Source organism: Sarcophilus harrisii, chromosome 2, assembly GCF_902635505.1.
Source record: "Sarcophilus harrisii chromosome 2, mSarHar1.11, whole genome shotgun sequence".
In the NCBI taxonomy this organism is placed as follows: Eukaryota; Metazoa; Chordata; class Mammalia; order Dasyuromorphia; family Dasyuridae; genus Sarcophilus; species Sarcophilus harrisii.
In genome coordinates, this window is record NC_045427.1 from 572,658,323 (window position 1) to 572,675,931 (window position 17,609).

General features: G+C 33.1%; 1 protein-coding gene across 1 annotated transcript in view; it reads left to right on the forward strand.

The window, feature by feature from the left end:
- Positions 1-17,609, forward strand: part of ATRNL1 (attractin like 1) — a 1,159,225-nt gene that overhangs the window by 1,087,165 nt on the left and 54,451 nt on the right. The gene's annotated exons all lie outside the window — the stretch shown is intronic.

Consider the following 17,609-nt stretch of genomic DNA (forward strand, 5'->3'; position numbering starts at 1 on the left):
TCTTATATAAAGCAGATTTTAAAAAAAAACAGAGAATTAGTACATGAGCTCTTTGAAGCTATTTTGTATCCCTAGCCTCTAGCATTTTGCTTGACACATAATAAGTACCTGATAAATATCAGTCAATAATGATGATGATGGTATTTGTATGGCAATGACTACCTACCATCCCTTCTCTTAATTCTGATTCCTCCAGTCCAACTAAGCACATTATTTCCATCAACCACTTTCCTCCCAGAGAATCACAGGTTGAGGGAGCTCTAGCTTCGTAGTTCAGGAACTGCCAATGATTTTCTTTAATTCTAGACACCTTTCAACATGGCTTTCTATTGGGTCTAGGATCCACATAAAATATCAATTCAGCTATGATATCTTCAAACCAATGATCTAATATCAAAGAAAGCCACAGAAGAAAGAGACTATGAAACTGCCTCTTCTATCTTCTGTCCACATTTTTTAAAAATCTGAGTTGGCTGATGAGTGCCCTATGCAGCAACATCAGTCTCTTTAGGCACTACCCCTTTTGCTCATAATTGGATCCATTTCTGCTTTTGTCTTTATATCTAATGGTCCCAAAAATGCAAGGCCTTCAAATCCTACTTTATTCTTTCTCCCAAAATCTAGCATGCATATCAAAACATGACTAATTTTTCTATCTGGTCTACCACAATCTTTGTGATCTAAGGTGATTTTCCTTCCTATGTTTCTATCATTTTAATTTGGCAAGCTCATGTAGGGAAAGGAATCGATAATATTTCAAAGGATTGCCAAGTTAGAATCCTCCCAAAGTGTCTGGGATAATTAGTGTTTACAGAAGCCTCAAAAGAAAGGAATATTGTGCTTAGTCAGATGTTCTTTCTGTAACTAACACAGAAATTAGAGCAAGAAGATACTTAAAAGATTATCCAGTCTAACTCTTATTTTGGAGATGAGGAAACTGAGATCCAGAGAAATTAAGGTACTTGTCCAGAGTCACAAAGTTAGCATCAAAAGCAGTATTTGAGCCCAGGGCCCATACCATTTTTCACCTTGATAATGAAAACAGTGATGTTTAAAAATATTTCACAATTCTCCATCTTAATTCTGCCAGAACTAAGGCAAATATGATGGCTTTCACTTTTGGTAATTTGAAATAATGTAAGGCAAGTGTAGAAACATATATGGTATTTGACTTGAGCTTTTAGTTTATCCCCTGCTAGTTAATCATGATACCTCTAAGTCACTTAGATGCTTCCAAATCATGCCATTGTTTTTGTGGTTTCCCTCATAATCTATGTGTTCATTTATTTTCTTAAATAAACTTGGAGAGCAGTGTGCATGAGTTTCAGGGTAATGATCACAAGTGTTTGTTACAAGCACACTAAAGTGTGCTGCATAATTAAAACTCTTATTTCATTGAAATCTTATTTTAAATTTAGTGTTATACACTTAAAGCTCTGCCATTTCCTACAAAAATTTTTTGCTAAATAAGAACAATTTTACATGTATTTCCTTAGCACAGATAATTAGATATTTACATGATCAAATTTAAATGATCAAGAACAAACCTCAAAGTGGTTGCCTATATTGTCAGCCCGTGCTAGCCAGACCATTCAGAGATATACTTAAATAATTTAGAGACATTTAGCATCTCTATCCCAACTGCCTCAATATTATTCACTCAATAGCATATTTGACAAGCTTTATATCTATGTATTTATATTAATGTGAAGGCACGGTTCCCAGAAGAATTAAATCTTCTGTAAAAACTTAGCATAAGTACCACTTTCTCCAGCTCCAAATCTTAAAAGTTAGTGCTGTTTTGCCAACTTTAGTACCTTCAAAGACTCTGTCCCTTTTTGTCACTTTGACCTTCATGACTGATGACCTATATTTTCATCACCTGGCCATCTTCATCTAATTATTTGTATGAAGGACCTGAATGTGCTTAGATGTCACTAATACTGACTGAAAAGCCAGATTCCTGGTCCTGTTCAGAAAAAATAGAAAAGTTTGTATGTGTTGGGCTGAAATTTGAAGTTATAAACTTTTATATTATAAGGATAAAAGATGCAAAACTTAGGGACCCTAGAGATAATTGCAACATAATTGCAACAGATATATGGCACAATGGATAGAGCTTTGGATCTGAAGTAGGAAGACTCCTGAATCTGGCCTCAGATGCTGCTTACCTGTGTGACCCTGGGCAAATCATTTAACCCTGTTTGCCTCAGTTTTCTTATCTGCAAAAGGAGCTGGAGAAGGAAAAGACAAACCATTCCAGTATCTTTGGCAAGAAAACCCCAAATGAGGTCACAAAGATACGACTGAAATGACTGAACAGCATCAATGGAACATCTCTTCCCTTATTCTCTTTGCAGAGGTGGAGGAGAATGGAGATATTTGCACAGGATATTAAGTTGCAGTTACTAATCCCATGATTTCCCTGACTTTCTAGGACTGAGGATACTGCACTGTTTCTTGATGGCCCCATGGTTCTTGTTTTTTTAGAAAATTTTTGTCTTGCAAGGCTTGATGCTCATTCATTCAATTTTTATTTAATAAAACTTTTCATTTAACATGGAAATACAGAATAGTTTCATTTGGAATAAGAGTGAATATTTTTCAACATATGAATTGTTACTAAATGGTTTGTAAATGATTTGAAAGTTTTCAAAACTTGAAGAAGCATTTAAGAATCCATTGATTTCATTTGATTGAATAGTTTAGGCTAACTAAATTCCAAAAAATAGAATAATTTTCTGACTTTAATTGATTAATTTAAATATAAATTAATTTAAATTTAATCTAAATTAATTTAGAATTCAATACAGATTTGAAGGGTCCACAAATTATTAAAGATAAATAATTTCCCATGGCCCTCTTCTTATTCTTTTCTAATTGTTACCTACTTGATATTGGTGTTAAAGTATTGAATCAACAATGGAAACTGTTTAAATATTGCATCTCACTTATCTTCGACCAGATGAAAAAAAGCATAGCATTTATCTTATAAAACAAATTCTGTTTTCTTAAAAGAAAACAGAATGATGAAAAGTAATTTCAAAGTATGTGTACCTTAACAACCTTGGGCCTACTTTTAAAGATTATCCATATATTCCTAACTGTAGTGATTAGTGTTTCTTCAACTATCATGCACTATAATTTTTCAGAACAAGTTCTACTGATAGACATGTTTCCCTCCATACCATCCAATAAAATTAAGTATTAGATGATAAAGTTATTATAACTGATTTGGGAAATATCCAAATTTTGGCATATGTGAATGTAATGGGATCCTACTGCATCATATGAAACAATATATGAGAAATTCAGGAAATCACGAGAAGACTTGTAAGAACATATACACAATAATATAAATAAAAACAACAATAAGAAGTAGCCAATCTGATTAATTATAGTAAAGAATCTTTGTTTCAATAGAGAGATGGGGATTTATGAGTATGGAGTTTAGCAATGCTATCAAATACAATATTTTTGGTTTTATAGGTTTTTTCTGTTAATTAAATTGTTTTCTATTACAAGGGAAGTTCAAATGGAAGACAAATGACTGCTTTGTTAAAAAAAAATCTATCATTGTATTTTTAAGTGCCCACTATGTGCCAGGAACTCTGCCAGAGAATGCAATAATCCTTACTTCTATGATATATATAATCTTCACATCCATAAAGGAGAGTATATATACACATCAGGAAAGCATCAGGAAACTCACCCACATGTAACATATATGTATAACATGTATGTGATATGTGTGATGCACATACCTTTCATACTAAATACATTCTGTATATATATATATATATATATATATATATATAAGTTTGGAATGAAGGGCACTGGGAGCTAGGTACTGGGATCAGGAAACTCTGTGGAGAATATGTTGTTTAAGCTGAATCTGAAAGGAAAAGAGAAACTAAGGGAAAGATAAACAGAGGCATCAATAAAACTTTTTAAAAATTTAAAAGGTTTTTAATTCTATAGAAAGTTTCTGTCTAATTTTTTTGTTAATGGTTTATGAAAAATCCAAGTTATCAAATGGTTTATTAGCTAAAATCTTTAACAGTAGGATAAATTATGTTTTCATTTCCACATCTCTACACTGAGATTGTTTTGGAGATCTTTCAACTTAACTCATTATAATCAAGTTGTACCAGCTTTTGTTTTAATAAGATTCTAATCTCTAGCTCTATCCTTTGCATCAATGACTTTACACTGTTAATTGCTTTCTTGTCCTCCATTAAATTGTCGTTGAGATTGCTTCATCTTCACTGGGTCCTTTTGCTTAGTATTCTGCTCAATGCTTTACAGACACACTTAGTAGCATCATCTTCTCATAGAACTAAATTAGCTATTATCCCTTTCATCCTGAGGTGCTTTTTTATGTATCTGATTCCTAGCTGGTGTCCAACCAGGAAATTCATAGTATCTCCCATTTAAAAAAAGAAAACAGTGAAGAAGAAGAAGAGGAAAAGTCAGATGAATATATGGTCTGAATTTACTTCTAGATTGAGAAAGACATAATGCATTCATTTATTGTTTTATAGTGTCAATTAAAAAGACAAAAGGGTCTATTCTCCCTCTCTATTCACAAGAGTGGCTTCCATTACCGTTAATGGGAGAGAAGCACATGAGTGGGAAAGTGAAGCCTTCATGTTAGAATAGAAAAATCAGAAAGCATAATGAATTTCTCCATGTTTTTAACTAAAGAAACAGCAAAAAAGCAATAATCAATTTTCTCACCACTTTCTGTTTATTTATATATTAACAAAAATCACTGGACAACTTGAGGCGGGCTTCTCCATTCAAAAATCAATCAGATATGAACTTGCTTTGTTTTTTTTTTTAACACAAATGACAGAACATACAGAAGAAATTCAGTAATGAAAAGCAATTGAGAGATTTGACAGGTCTTTGCTGAAATGGAGTCCTATGAGACCAAGCTTTTGGAGGCAGAGGTGAAAGTAGAAATTGGTTTACCTGAAGATCTCTGTACATAGGAGCTCAGTTTTCAAGGGATACTTGCTGTCAGTGTCAAACTTATCTTTTGACATATCGTGCCTGAAATTTATCGAAATCAGGAAACTGTTTTTGACTTTTTGGGGTAGGTTCTGAATTTGTGATTGCCTTCTCCAATGCTTCCCATTTGCACCTTATAAAAGTTCTAAATAGAGCTCAGGCATCTGCTATAATATGGTGAGGTCATTTTTTCATCCTTTCATTGGTCCTTTCCTTAATTGCTTAAGAGTTAAATTATTTAATGAGAAGAGCTCCCAATGCTTTCATAATCTTATTTTTTAATATTGACACATTCATTTTGCATCTGGCTCATGATGAGTTTAGATAGCATTTTAACCTTTAAAATATGCTTCTAAGATATAAAGCAGTTTTCTGAGTAAAAGTCCTCTCCTCAGTGACTCATATTTTACTCTCCATTTACTTGGCTTAAACGTTAATATGGCTCCAAAAGCCCAGATTAGAAACAAAGATAAATAAAATACAGTTTCTTCCCATATGAAGTTTACAACTTTACAGAGATATTTTGAAACAAAAACAAATGACCATAATACAAAGTACAATATTATGGATACATGAAAGATACAAAATAAATTTGCAGTAAGGGTTTGGTCATTTTTGGTGATTGAGGAAAATTACTTTTAGAGACCTTAATCAGAATAAGAAAGGAAGTTTGTCATGGTAGAGAAAAGTCCAATCTTGCAGTCAGAAAGAAATATACAGTATTCTAGTTCTGACTCTGACTCATACTAAATGAAAAACCACAGGCAAACAGATTAACCTTTCAATGCCCCAGGCAAATCTCTAAGACTAAATTATAGTCCAGCCAGAATCTTTGGAAGAAATTTCCATGTCAGAAGTTTTCCACACTGATGAAATCAGTGAAGAAAGGTTATAATAACTCCTAGGAGGAAACAGGAAAGGTTTCCATTTGAGCCAAATTCTAAAGGGAGTGTAGAACTTCACCAAATAGACGAAAGGATGGAATAAGAAGCAGCAAGAAAATATAGGGGAATGCCCTGAGCAAAGGAATGATTGTCACAGAACAAGTACCAGGAATACTCAAAGATTTTCTTCCACTGGACCAGAGAGTAAGTAGAAGAAAGTCCTTGGAGAGAAGCTTTGAGTCAAAGAATCATCAAATTTCAGTTTTGGAGGTGGACAGTAAATATCATCCTCCAAACCTTCCATGAGTCCTGAATCTGTTTAATAACATTGTTATCTTGAACACCTATATTTGAGTAGGAACTCATTATCTTCTGAGGCAACCGTTCATTTTTATACTCTTTGAGAAAGCACGACTTTTCCTAAATTTAATCTTTCTTCCTATTATTTCTTCTTTCATATTCCACCAACTGTCAGTGCTGGAAGGAATTAACCACTGTTTGTTCCCTAATGACATACCCAGACTCCTTCAGCCACTATCTCTCAGCAAATTCTCTTAGAGTCTTTCCACCCATAAATATTTTCCCTGTCCAGATCATTGTTCATTACTGTTGGTCTCAACAATATTAATTTTTCTTTCCACCTCAAACCTTGTCATAATAACTCAGAAGCTTCAAAATTCATGTTGATGTCTCCTCATATGTCCAGCATCCAACTTTCCCAATTATTTAAACTTTTATGACTTGAATATCTACTGTCCCTCTGCCACTAAAAAGACTGCTCATTATTTAGATCTCAGAATCACCTCCAAACTATTCCACATCCATGACCTAAATCTTTTAAGTCTTTTCCTTGATCATAATAATTGTACTATATATCCCTCTGCTTCAGTCCTAAAACTATTGTTCATTCTTACTAGGGTCTCTTGTTTCTCCTTCATTCTCTGCTTTGTCATCTTACTTTGGCCTCTCTCCATATCCTTGACCAACTCACCTGTGTAGATGTTACTAGTTCAACTACACCTTGTCTTCCATTCTTCAATCTCTTGCCCCTTTGTTCTGTCACTCTTTATGAATTGCCTTTCTTCTAGTCTAAGCCATATATATCATCTCCTTTATTTGATTTTAGTCCTGAGTGCTCAGTATTTCACTGGGCCAACTGAGTCTATTATATATTCATGTTATCTAATTTTAATTGGGCTTTCATCTTTAAAATAATTTTATTCTTTCCTGCTTTCCTCATTAGTTTTTCCAAGTCTTTCTCTCTCACCCAATCAATGATACCATTTTTACTAACCTTTTCCTCAGCAAATGGCATCATCTTCTTTTCTTAAAAAAAATAAGTGAAGCTGTACATAATGACCTCCATGATCTTCTCCACTCTACCACTTAAAGTCTTTCCATGTTTTCATAAATCTTTTCCATTTTTACTCAAGCCTACAAGGCATCCTTTCCAAAATCAATCCTTGTATCCTAGAACATATCCTTTCCTGTTTCCTGTATAAGTATACCCTTTCAATTATTCTATCTCATTCTTATCTTCCTCTTACATTCTATCTCACTCTTATCTTCATCTTATACTTCTTCTGGCTCCTCCCTATCTACAAACATGATTGAATCTTTCCATTCTTAAAAACTAAACTAAAGTAAAATTAAAAACCTCCACCTGACCATTATGACCCCTCAAGCCTATCATTATGGTTCCCTTTTCCCTTCCATGATCAAATATGTAGAAAAGGTTGTCTATAGTAACTGTCTACATTTTTCAATCCATCTTAATTTGGTTTACCACTTTATTCCTCTACTAAAGTTACTCTTTCCAAAATTATATAATAATATAAGGCCTTTTGTTAGTCCTCATTTTCATTTGTTTGTTGTAATATTTTGACACTATTCAAAATTTTCACTTTCTGGATACTGTTTCTATTTGGTGTCTGTGACCCAGTTTTCTCTATTTTCCTCTCCTATCTGTCTTAATATTGTTTTACAATCTCCTTTGTGCCCAATATCCATATCTTTTCCTGTAACTATGATCATCTCTCCTGGTTTTTAGTTCTTTTCTTTTTTCTTATTTGGTGACTTTCATGTTGCCTTGACATTATGGCCTCATTCTATGCAGATAACTCCCAAATCTGTCTAACTGTTTTTAAACTTTTTCCTGAATTCTACTTCTGCCTAAGCAGTCTCCTCCTATATGTTTTCATTAGTAAATCAATAAGGATTTAATAAGTGCCTACTATGTGAAAGATGTAATATAAAAATATAGGTGAAATTGAAAGGAACAGAGAGTTACTAGTACCTACCATGTGCTAGTCACTGTGCTTAGCATTTTTGTCAATAAATATCTCAAATATAACCAACCTGAAAGGAAGGTTATGTCATTCATTTTACAGTTGAGGAAACTGAGGCAAATAGCAGAGAAATGACTTGCCCAGGATCACGCAGGTTGTATAAAACTGAAATGTGCATAAATATGGATAGAGTAGGACTTCTGAGGGAGAAGCCCAGATTGTAGAGAAGCATTCAGATGAGTTTTTCCAATATTCCCTTCAAGCAAATTTAAAATAATGCCTCAAGATCATTATGCCCGGCAACAACAAAATTATACGATGATCAATTCTGATGGATGCAGCTCTCTTCAACAAAGAGATGATTCAAACCAGTTCCAATTGTTCATTAATGAATAGAGTCAGCTACACCCAGAGAGAGAATTAAGGGAAATGAGTATGTACCACAACATAGCATTTCCACTCTTTCTGTTATTGTTTGCTTGCATTTTTGTTTTACTTCTCAAGCTTTTTTTTCTTTCTTTCTAGATCCTATTTTTCTTGTGCAGCAAGATAATTATATAAATATGTATACATATATTGGATTTAACATATACTTTTTAACATATTTAACATGTATTAGACTACCTGCCATCTAGGGGAGAGGGTGGGGGGAAGGAGGGGAAAAGTTGTAATAGAAGGTTTTGCAAGGGTCAGTGTTGAAAAATTATCCATGCTTATATTTTGTCAGTAAAAAACTATACTAAAAAATTAAAAATAAATAAATAAAAGAATGCCTCAAATCTAATTCTAGAGTGGAAAAGCCAACAAGAGGTCAGAATGAGACATTCTTCCAGCCCAAGACAACATGGAAGGTCAGAAAACAAGTCAGTGATATGGGGAAGGAAGGCATCCTTCCTTTATCACTAATAGGAGTAAATGGTGGTAATAGAAACAGCAACAGTTTCAGGAATTCTCAGAGACACTAAGGGGATCTGGGAACTGATCAGAAAGAGATTACAGAAAGAGATTCCTATACTGCACCTGGAGACTGGACCGATGCTATTTTTCAATTCCATTGCATATATCCATTTCTAGGTCATAGATCAAAGGCAGAGAAGAATACTTTGACCATGAAGAGACAAATGTATTACCGATACCCACTTCTATGTCAGTGCAAGGGTAGAGAGAAACACTTTCATTAAGAAAGAGTGAGAGCTCTAAAGAGCATTATTACTTCTTTCCATAAGAACTCAGGGATTCTGAAGGCCAATACCACTTCCAGTCCCAAGGGAGGATGCCCTGAAGAATAGCATTAATTACAGTCTCAAGGGATTATGAGCTCTTCCTGGGTCAGGAAGAATGCAGACTAAGGGAGTAAGTGACCATACCTTTCTCCATATAACATCACTTTGGAATCACTTAAAATGTCCAAATCCCCCAAAATAGCCCTAAAAACAATAGAAGTAGCCTGAAGTTTCAGACAGGGTGATGATAAATAGAAGGGAAGACAAAGGAAGACTGATCAAAAGCAAAGTAAACTTTTAAGGAAGAACAGAAGAAAAAGAGAGAGGAGTAAACAGAAGAAAATAGGAAGAATACGCAGCAATCATAACTGTGATTGTGAATAGATTAAGCTCACCCATAAGACAAAAACAGATCCAGAATAATTTAGAAAACAGAATGCAACAATATGTTGTTTATAAGAGACAAACTTGAAACAGAGACATACACATGGAGTTAAAATAAGTAGATGGAGCAGAATTTATCATGTATCCATGGAATTTATTTTTTTAAGGCAGAGGTAGCAAACATAAACTCAGAAAGCAAAAGCAAAAATAGACAAATTGAAAATTAGGGAAACCTCATTTTGCTATAAAAAAGGACCAGAGACAATGAAATAATATTTTAAAAATTTATAGCAGGTTTCTTTGATAAAGGACCCATTTCTCAAATATATAAGGAACTAAGTTAAAATTATAAAAATAAGAGTCATTAATCAATGGATAAATGGTCAAATGATATGAATAGGCAGTCTCGGAAGATATCAAAGCTATCTAGAATAATATAAAAAAGCTCTAATCACTATTGATTAGAGAAATGCAATTTTTTTTTAAATTTAATAGCCTTTTATTTACAGGATATATGCATGGGTAACTTTACAGCATTAACAATTGCCAAACCTCTTGTTCCATTTTTTCACCTCTTACCCCCCCACCCCCTCCCCCAGATGGCAGGATGACCAGTAGATGTTAAGTACATTAAAATATAAATTAGATACACAATAAGTATACATGACCAAAACGTTATTTTGCTGTACAGAAAGAATCAGACTCTGAAATATTATACAATTAGCTTGTGAACGAAATCAAAAATGCATGTGGGCATAAATATAGGGATTGGGAATTCAATGTAATGGTTTTTAGTCATCTCCCAGAGTTCTTTTTCTGGGCATAGCTGGTTCAGTTCATTACTGCTCCATTGGAAATGATTTGGTTGATCTCATTGCTGAGGATGGCCTGGTCCATCAGAACTGGTCATCATATAGTATTGTTGTTGAAGTATATAATGATCTCCTGGTCCTGCTCATTTCACTCAGCATCAGTTCGTGTAAGTCCCTCCAGGCCTTTCTGAAATCATCCTGTTGGTCATGAGAAATGCAATTTAAAACAACTCTGAAGTACCACCTCCCACATATCATAAATGATAAATTCTGGAGGGAATGTGAGAAAATAGATACACTAATAAACTGTTTTGGGAGTCATAAACTGGACCAACTGTTCTGGAGAACAATTTGCAACTATGTACAAAAGGTTATCGAACTCTGTATAACTTTTGATACAAAGATACCACTGTTAGGAATGTATTCTAAAGAGATCAAAGGAAAAGGACCTATGTGTACAAACATTTAAAGCAGCTCTTTTGTGGCAGCAAAGAATTGAAAATTGAGGGACAGCTCAACAACTGAGGAATGGTTGAAAAAAATTTGCATATGTTTGTGATGGAATACTCAGAAGTTCTAAGAAATAATAAAGGGAGTGTTTTTCAGGGGGGAAAAAGTAAAACAAACCAACAAGGCATGATCTATATGAACTGATGCAAAGTAAAGTGAAAAGAACAGAAGATCATTATGTAGCATCAATGTTGTAATGATGAAAGACTTGGCTGTGCTGATCAATTCAATGATCCAAGACAATTCCAAAGGCTTCACTATTAAAAAATGCTGCCCACTTCCAGAGAGAAATATGATGAACCATCTGCAAACTGAAGTATAATTTTCTCACTTTCTTAACTTTTCTGCCTTTTTTTTTGCAACATGGATAATATGGACATATGTTTTGTATCATTTTAAGTGTATACTTGATATCTTTTGCTTGCCTTTTAAGTGGGTTGGGAAGTGATAGGAAGGAAAGAATTTGGAACTCAAAATTTTAAATGTTAAAAATATTAAACATAAATAGTATTTTTTAGATCTACCAAAAAAATCCATTGTTGTGAATGTTCCTATCACTAATATGTATTATAATTTCTCTATAAATCTTGAAAGTTATTATGATTAAATAATTTATCACATTGTAGTCTACTTGGTGATGAGTTTTCTTCACATTTAAGGGGCTGATTTTCTTTTTTTTAATTTTTTTTATTATAGCTTTTTATTTACAAGATATATGCATGGGTAATTTTTCAGCATTGACAATTGCAAGTCCTTTTGTTCCAACTTTCCCTTTCCTTACCCCACCCCTTCCTCCAGATGGCAGGTTGACCAATACATGTTAAATATGTTGAAATATAAGTTAAATACAATATATGTACACATGTCTAAACAGTTATTTTGCTGTACAAAAAGAAACGGACTTTGAAATAGTGTACAATTAGTCTGTGAAGGAAATCAAAAGCGCTGGTGGACAAAAATAGAGGGATTGGGAATTCTATGTAGTGGTTCATAGTCATCTCCCAGAGTTCTTTCGCTGGGTGTAGCTGGTTCCATTTCTTACTGCTCTGTTGGAACTGATGTGGTTCATCTCATTGTTGAAGAAGGCTACATCCATCAGAATTGATTATCGTATAGTATTTTTTTGAAGTATATAATGATCTCCTGGTCCTGCTCATTTCACTCAGCATCAGTTCCTGTAAGTCTCTCCAGGTTCTTCTGAAATCATCCTGCTGGTCATTTCTTGCAGAACAATAATATTCCATAATATTCATATACCACAATTTATTCAGCCATTCTCCAATTGATGGGCATCTACTCAGTTTCCTTTCTGGCCACTACAAAGAGGGCTGTAAGTGTTTGATTTTCAAATGACGTGTAAAATACATTGACACAGTTTTTTAGAACTTAGAATCACCTCCAAGTCACCATGAAGCATTGGGGTAAGATTTTATAGGAAGTTCTCAACACAGCTTTGATAGAAAAATCTACTGTTAATACAAAAGCTGATTTTCACTATTTCCCCTGTTATGTTTTGGTGATAATATCCTGAGAGAAATATTCATCAAGAGGGAAAGTTGTGTATGCAATGGCACTTTTCTTTCCTATGTTTACTATCATGTTTTCTCCCTACTTCCTATTCAAAAAAAATCAATCTGTCTCAAAAAATGTAGCATTAAATTAATATTTTCATTGGAATCCTTACAAATTTTCATGATTATGTCTAAATTTATACATCATCATTTTTGGAAGGGTGGTATTCAAGAAACATTTTATTCATAGTCCATATGCTCAACACATTATATGGAAATCTAGAGGATTTTGCTTCTTATCAATGGAAAGTAAAGTAAGAAGAAAGGGAAATAATTATGTGAGATTAATCACAGCCCATTATCCTGCCCACCAATAAAATTCTACATTACACCACCACCTTATGATTCTACAGCTTGTAATTTGCTCCCCTATTATTTCCATGTTTTTGTACTCTGGTTAGAATCACAAAACTTCTAGTTTCACTGGTAATATGCCTTAGTTAGGAATAAATCTTGTTATTGTTATTATTAGCCTTTTCAAGAGGCTCAGATCAACTTCTTGACATTAGTCCTTTATTTCCTGCTTTTCTTACTACCAAACTCTGGCTAGAATAAAATCATTAAAAGTTTCAATAACATTTTTGCAAGTGCATGTACCTTAAACAATCTTGCTTCTATGAAGGTCCAGACATCAGTAGGTGGTTATGGTAATTAAGCAAGAGAGTTCTAGCATTGTAAATGCCAGACTTAACACAAAGTTTAAATAGCTCCATTTTTAACCAAATCATCAAAATATTTGTTCTAATGCTCACAAAACTTGATGAATATATTTGAAGAATATTTCTATGCATATATATATGATATAAGCAGTCATGTGTGTGTATATGTGTATGTGTATGTAGCTGAAAACTTTCGGAGACAAGAAAGAGAGACAAAATATTTGGGAACAATATTGTTGGAACAGATATTTTAGGAAATACATAAAACATGGTAATAGTTTCAGGTTAATACTGAAAAATCTGGAGAAAGGAATCATTTTTCAGTGAAGAAATGAGATCTTTCATTGATTGATTCATTCAACATTTCTTAAGTATTTACTATGTCAAAAAAAAAAAAAAAAAAAGCTATGTTAAGCACTGGAGACACAGAAAAACAGGACTTATTCCCCCATATCTCCTGGAATTTAAAGTTTTTGATGGAAGAAGACAAGGATTGAACTAAGTCTCTAAGCCTTTATTCTTATGGACAATGTAAATCTGAAGTGTGTGATTATATAGTAAAGTGAATTCATAGCTAGTTCATTGATGATGCACAAAGAGCAGCCATTAATGTTTCCATGTCAACTTGAGCTTTTCTTTATTGTAATGACCTAAGGATCTATCCCTGTTTCTGTACTATTAAACATTTCAATCAATGATTTGAATGAAAGCATAAATCATAGACTTATTAATTTTGAAGATGATACAATACTGAGAGATGTCTAATATGTTGAATGACAGAGTCAAGATCCATAAAGATCTTGATAAGATAGAATGCTGAACCAAATCTAATCAAATGAAATTCAATAAGGATAAACTGTGCAGTACTTTCAACAGTCATAAGCTAATCCCTAATGCAAAATTCTATTTTTTTAAACATTAATTATCTGGTGCTGTATGGTTGTAATTTTCAGACCACCACATTCTAAAGACTCCAAGATGTAAACTAATAGAAAAAGCAAAGGAAACTGGATAATGAGTGCATTTTTCTATTAATTATATAAAGAATATAAGTGGGGAAATATCAGAAAAGGAAGTATTGGTCATTCAATTAGTGAGAGTGAGGCATATATTTGGACAACCTGACTGAGCACTAGTGGTATCTAGAAATAGTCAAAAGATATAAAAGTAGGCCTCCACCATATCAGGTAGATGTATGTATATGTGTTTGTGTGATTATGTGTGTGTACATGTGTATATATATATGTGTGTGTGTGTGTGTGTGTGTGCGTGTGTGTGTGTGTGTTTATATATACATTCTTCAATTAGGAAACACAAAGTTCTTCTCTCATGTGAGCAAAGCCAAGCAAAAAGTGTTTCTACATTGGCCAACTCCAAAAAGTATTTCTTATTCTGCATATCAGTCTATCATTTCTTTAGTCATGAGGTGGGTGACATTTTCTTTATTAGTTCTCTGGAATCATGATTGATCATTTTATTGATTAGAGTGATAAAGTCTTTCAAAACTGTTCATTTTGGCAGTATAGTATAAATTACATTTACAATATAAGTATAAAGTTACAGTATATAGTATAAATGTTCCTAGTTTTCTCTCTTTATTCTACATCAGCTCATACAAGTCTTACCAAGTCTCTCCAAAGCCAATTCTTTGTATCTTACAACACAGTAATATTACATTACATTTATTGTACATCTCATGTACAATAATTTGTTCAACCATTCCTCAACTTATAGGTACTCTCTTAATTCCCAATTCTTAGTAATGACCCCTCAAAAAAAGCTATTTTAAAACTTTTTTGTCAATATAGGACTTTTTGGTCTTTGGTCTCTTTGGAGTATAGGCCTAGTAGTTTTATCATTGGTTCAAAGGGCATGTACAATTCAGTAGCTTTGGGGACATAATTCCAAACTGCTTTCCAAAATGACTAAAATAATCCATAGCTCCACCAACCATGTACCAATATGCCTATTTCCTTCAGCCTCTCCAACATTTGCAACTTTTTTCTTTTTGGGGGAAGAGGGGGTCACCTTTGCCAATTTGATGAAGTGTGAAGTAAAACTTGAAAGTTGCTTTAATTTGCATTTCTCTAATTATCAGTGATTTGGAGTATTTTTCATATGACTATATATAGCCTGCATTTCATCGCTCTTATTCTAATAAATTTAAGGGTTTTTTATACATCTAGGAAATGAAACTTTTATCAGAGAAACACTGAAAAGATTTTTCCCAGTTAATTACTTCCTTTCTAATCTTAGCTATATTGAATTTATTTTTTACAAAAACTCTTTTTAAAATTATGTAATCAGAGTTGTCGATTTTATCTTCTGTGATCCTATCTCTTGTTTGTTTAAGAGCTTTTTCCCATATCTATAAATGTGAAAGGTAATTTCTTCCCTATTCCTCTAATTTGTTTTTGCTGTGACCTTTTAAATCTAGAACCATAACTATTCAGAGTTCATTTCATCTCATATAAGGTATAAGGTATTGGTTTAAACCTAATTTCTATTTCCATTTGCTGCCTAGTTTTCCCAGAAACTTATTTTTTAAAGTAAATATTCCATTTCTTGCCCTAGTAGTTGGGGTCTTTGCATTTATTGAACAATAATCTATTAGATTCATTTGTTTCTATATATTATATACATGATCTATTCTTCTGACTGAGCTGTTTAATTTTTAAACAATAACAAAATGTTTTGGGGTATTATGGCTTAGTATAGTTTGGTGGATACTAAGTAGTGCAGTTGATAGAGTGCTGAGCCTAAAATCAGAAAAACTCATCTTCCTGAGTTCAAATGTGATATCCGACACTTACTAGCTGTGTGTCTAGCTGTATCAGTTACTTAAGTTTGTTTGCCTCAGTTTCCTCATCTGTGATGTAAGCTGAAGAAGAAAATGAGATATTATTCCAGTGTTTTTGGCAAGAAAATCTCACAATTTATTTTTCTTATTGTTATAGCTAGTTTTTCTAACACTGTGGCAAATAAAAGTAGTGAAGATGAACATCCTTACTTCACTACAATCTTATTAGAAAAAACTCTGATGTATTCCCATTACATAGTATGTTACATCTTAGAATAGATGTATACTATTTATCATCTTTAGAAGAGGTCCAACTATTCCTATGTTTTCTAGTGCAAAATGGACTTTGTATATAGTCACAACTTTTTTTCCACAGTTTTTGATATAATCATATAGGTATCGTTCAGTCTTGTTATTAATGTAATAAGTTATTTTATTGTTTTTCTAATATTAAACCAGTCCTTCAATACTGGGATAAATCCAGTGTGGTTATAATGTAATATAAGAGTGAGTTACTTAGTCTTTCTTTGATTTTTAATCCTTTATTCAGTGTTCTTTTATTATAATTTTATTGCCTTATAGTCAGTAAAATATGATCCAATATTAATACTTTCCTGAATTTGCTTGTGAGGTTTTATGCCCTTTAAAAAAAAGTCAGTTTTTATAAAGGTGACATGTGCATCTCAGATACATGTATATCTTTTCTATTCCCATTCAATAATCACCAGACACACATCTATCTTTCTAATATTAAAATCCAAATCTTAACCTCTTTTTAAAAATTTTTGTTTAAATGTATCTAGTTCTGTCTCTTTCTCCCTATAATTCATGTAACATTTCTTTAAATATTTAGATTTTTTAAAATATTAGATTTAGATCCAACTTCATGAATACGTTACATCTAGTATAATTTCTGTGAAATTAAGGATTGTTATTCCCTTCTTTTTTTTTCTTTTTTGCTGAGGCAATTGGGGTTAAGTGACTTGCCCAGGGTCACAGAGCTAGGAAAGCTAGGAAGTGTTAAGTGTCTGAGATCAGATTTGAACTCAGGTCCTTCTGACTTCAGGGCTGGTACTCTATCCACTGCGCCACTGCACTACCTCACTGCCCCCATTCCCTACTTTTTTTGACCTCCATTAAGGTATAAGATTTTTTTGTGAATTTCTGTCTCAAATACATTTCTTATTAACAAAACATTATTTATTTCTGCTTTCTAATCCATTCTGCTATCTTGTTCTATTTTATGAGTAAGTTCATTCCATTTATATTCATAGTCATGATCATTAATTTTGTATTTCCCACCATCCTATTGTATATTTTTTTTTCTCTCTTTGATTCCTGTTCCCTCTTGATTACAGATTCTTACCCTTTTGAGTTCTCTTCTTTTTCCCCTGGCTAAATTTAAAGTATATTTTGCTTATGATTATTGTGTCCCTGAACATGCCTTCTTTATTCCCCCATT